The sequence below is a fragment of the Helianthus annuus genome, chromosome 15 (assembly GCF_002127325.2).
Source record: "Helianthus annuus cultivar XRQ/B chromosome 15, HanXRQr2.0-SUNRISE, whole genome shotgun sequence".
NCBI lineage: Eukaryota > Viridiplantae > Streptophyta > Magnoliopsida > Asterales > Asteraceae > Helianthus > Helianthus annuus.
Genome location: NC_035447.2, coordinates 71008909 through 71012997, shown reverse-complemented (window position 1 = coordinate 71012997; position 4089 = coordinate 71008909). Strand labels below are relative to the sequence as shown.

Sequence of the window (4089 nt, the reverse complement as noted above, 5' to 3'; positions counted from 1 at the left end):
ATTTATCCTACAAATCGTGAGAACAGATCCTAGCACTTAAAAAAGTTAAGTTAGCACATACTAAAACAATAAACGCATAAAAGTAGCACTTCTGAATTATATTAGCACACGAAAATTAATCAAGATAATTGATTTTAGCACATATGTGAATGATATCAACACTTTTCTTTATAAAGAACTAGGTTAATGCCCGCGTAATACGCGGGCTTCAACAAAAACCATATTATTTACTTTAAAATGTAATATTCTGTACAAACGCATAGTTATTAAAGGCGCTCGCTATTAAACCCATAGTTATTAAAGGCGCTCGCTTCTTGCGCCAAGGTGCTCAGGCGAAGCATATTACTTTGATTCAAATTTATTACTATGTAAAATGACATACACTGGAATTTAAGATCATTTAAAAAAACAAATAAATCGGAAGAAACAAACAACAAATCTTCAAATTTTAGTAAAAATGTACCTAAAAAGAAATAAAGAATCACAACTATGGAAATGAATCGGTTGATTGGTTGCCGGGAACCTTAAAACTTAGAATTTCTCTGAGCGAGTATAGAACAAAGACATTCAGTAAATAAAGAATTACCTTTTAACATATGCCTGTGAACACCATCTGACGGTAAACCACCGAGGGCAACCTAAGAGCTGATAATACTAATGAAATATCGTCAATGTGGTTTCAAATATTTATAATAAGAATGAATGGAATACTTGGAATATATGATGATTGTGGCCAAATGACAGAATAGAAAATGCAAAGAAGCTCAGAACTCATGTATGGCAAGACCAGAATCCAAATAGAGGAGCATACTTGAACCTGGTGTATAGATCACACATTCCCACTTAAAATGAGCATGATTTTAGAAAGAATAAGACATAGAATGCAACGTTTTCTCACAAGTTAAGCGTTTTGAAACAATTCAGAGTAACCATGTGACTTGATGAAGTCTCCCAATGTTTAATTGTCAATAATGGTCCTTATCGTGCTGCCTCACATAAAACAATATCGGAAATGAAGAACTAAATAAAAAACAAAACAATAAATATAATTGAAACTTAATTGGTATTAATGATCTTATAGTTGCGGCCAGTCTCTTTGGTTGATCTTTTACATGTTTTTGAGCTGCACGATTTAATTTCTCAAAGCTGTTATTTATTCGAAATGATTCTTCGGTATACAACAGGCATGCTACTGCATAAAACATCTCTCATTTAGAAAAAAAGATATTCAAACTAAGAACATGTTCATTTATGAGGAGCAATATATAACGAAATATAGAAACCCATAATGCCCAGTTAGCCTTGTAGAGCTCAAGCTTGGCTCAACTCTTTCACACCCCTAAGTTTGCTTTCAATTAAAATAATCATATAAATTTGTAATGTTTAAAAATAAGATGAGAAAAACGATTATTTTTGGTTTTAAAATAATGAGAAAACGGTCCCCTTCGTAGAAGACATATGTGGTATAAATAGTAAATCGGCCCACGTGTCGCACCAAGAAGGGACGATATTGGCTTTCCTTTACAACATTTAGCGATTTCCCAATTCCCACCTATTGTAAATTCAAATATGCAGTTGGAATCAAGGAAAACGATTACACAGTTAACAACGAACAAACTCATGTGATGGATTGCATGATAAACATGATGTACAAATTGTATATTGGCAACTGATTTATTTAGGTCGTTCGTCGTATTTTTTTTTTGGAAATTTAAACTACAAGATCACAGATACTGTACTTTATCTCAACTCATTACAGTTCATAATTTGTTTTCATGTCATGTATGTAATAGTAATATGTATGTGTACAATGTATGTATTTATGGCTTCTCCAAAACAAAACCAACTCTTGTTTTTATATCCACCACCATAACCAAAGTGAGTTTATCATCTTCTAGTTTGTTTTACCCAAAATCGTAGATCACATATTTTGGTTTAAAAATAATGTTCAACACTAAAATCCATGTGTAGATCACATAATTTGTTCATCATTAAGGCTCACTTCCAGGCTCAATGGCATGGGTTATACTCAAAGAATGAACAATACCTTAACCAAACTAAACACAAAGGACAAAAGATTGAACTAACCGATAAAAACTACGCAAAGGAATTCCAGGCGATGCAAGTCATGAGCTGAAATAACATCAAAACAACAACAATAAGTTACAAAAAAGGCTCTAATCTTTATTATATCAACTACACAAAATGGAAAACAACTACAATTCAAAAATCTCCAATCCTTATCCTTTAATCATCTGCCATATGATCCTTATTTAACCTCCAGACTATCTAAATGCAAGAAAATAGAACTTTGTCGAAAAAAGGTCCGACTTACCTTAGTCACCGGTAAACTGCTTGTAGTTAATCGCGGTTGTTCATGATCGTACACCACCACCATCACTGAATGTTGTCGACCGGAACCCTAGATGACCACGAACCGCCTAATCTCAATTCAAAAACCCTTTGATAATTCCAACTATTTGTGTTTCATCTAATCAAAGTCATCGTACCCCAATTGACTTCGACTATGAATCATACATAACTTTGCTATTACAGGACTGCAAAAAACAAATAAGCATTTCATCGAACACCTTACCTAGATAAACATGAAAATGCACACATTTCACCAAGCTGTTGCAGTTGATGCATCTTCGATTAGGAGGAAGCTTCATCAAACCCCTTATAATATTTTCATTTCACTCCTCCACTTTCCTGCTGATCATCCTTATTAGGAGGAAGAGATTGGAGGGTGCGGATCGATTAAACAATGTCAAATTTGAGATCAATCTTACCTTAAATCTGTCAGACATTACCGTCGATTGTTGAATGAGATCCGGAAGAGGCAGATTGTGATCCGGAGGAGGCAGGGGAATCGGCAATTAGGGTTTCAGATTAATGGTATTGACGGTTATGAGAGAATGAGAGAGAGATAGCACATAAGAAACGTATGTCATAAGCTAAATCAATCCGCCCCTAAGACATATGCCACGTGTTTGCTGATTGGCATCAACCATAAGGTTACATGTGTCCCCCAATGGTTTGCTTTATTAGAGATATAGATTATATAAGCACATTGAAAACAAAAGAAAGATCTAAATAAAGAATTAATTGTTTGTTAGCATAATTATAAGGAATTCAATATAACTGATATTATTTAGGTTTATTATTTTACCATTTCTCTATAATTGGTTGAATGTCATATGATACTTTTTAAACAGTTCTTACAGTTTGTATACGAAATGTGGTTTATCTTTAATCCTACTCTCATTTCCAATACCATCTATATTAGAATGCTACCATTTTAATGTGTTATAATGTTGTGTTATAATGTTACCTCAAAATAAAAATGGAATAAATAATACTTAGTAATTCTTTTTAAAATTATTCCGTTTGCTTTTGAATTGAACAAGTTATATGATTCTCGTATGGTTTTTCTATTTTACTTACTAAAACATGAAACAAAATGAAATAAGAAAAGAGTAAACTATTTTGGACCATTATCCTACGATGAAACTGTTAAAACATATAAATATTCTTTATTTTCAATTCAATACCAATTCAATGCCTCATATCTTTTCCTTTTTTTGTCATGTGTTTCTTGTGAGATTCGGTTAGGCCTTTTTTCATTTCTTGGGCTGCTGCTTCGTGGGCTGCTGCTGGACATATCTTGGGCTCGTCCTAGGGTTCCTCGCCTATATATTCCCTTCGCATCTCTGCTGGTGGATCATCCCCAAAAAGTAAAAGGTTGCAGTGCTATTAGATGCTCTCTAGAACATTCCAAAGGCTGTCGCTTTCTCTCCTTGTTCGAGTTCATCACGTTGTGCTGCTGATCAAGTTTGTTTGTGCAGAATCTTCGGTTGAAGACCTGCTACTTATTGATTGTTTGTAATCGGTGGTTCTTTTCACCGTGTTTGATATTTTTGTTAAGTTGTTGTACTTACAGTTCTGGTTATAAGATTATTTTCTTTTCACATGGTATCAGAGCCATCTATCTTATCTTACAAGTGAAAAATAAGATAGGGTTTGTTGATGGCTCTTGCCCTAGGTCTAAAACTGATGAGGTCTTGGGTAGACAATGGGATAGATGCA

The 4089-nt window shown here is 33.9% G+C and overlaps 1 long non-coding RNA gene across 1 annotated transcript; it reads right to left on the bottom strand.

The window, feature by feature from the left end:
* Positions 1-389: 389 nt before the first annotated feature.
* On the bottom strand, positions 390-2895 carry LOC118487235. The gene is made up of 3 exons (XR_004880931.1): positions 2336-2895; positions 2089-2133; positions 390-1192 (listed from the first exon to the last, which is right to left on the bottom strand). It is a non-coding gene; the product is annotated as an uncharacterized LOC118487235 (long non-coding RNA).
* Between the last annotated feature and the right edge of the window lie 1194 nt (positions 2896-4089).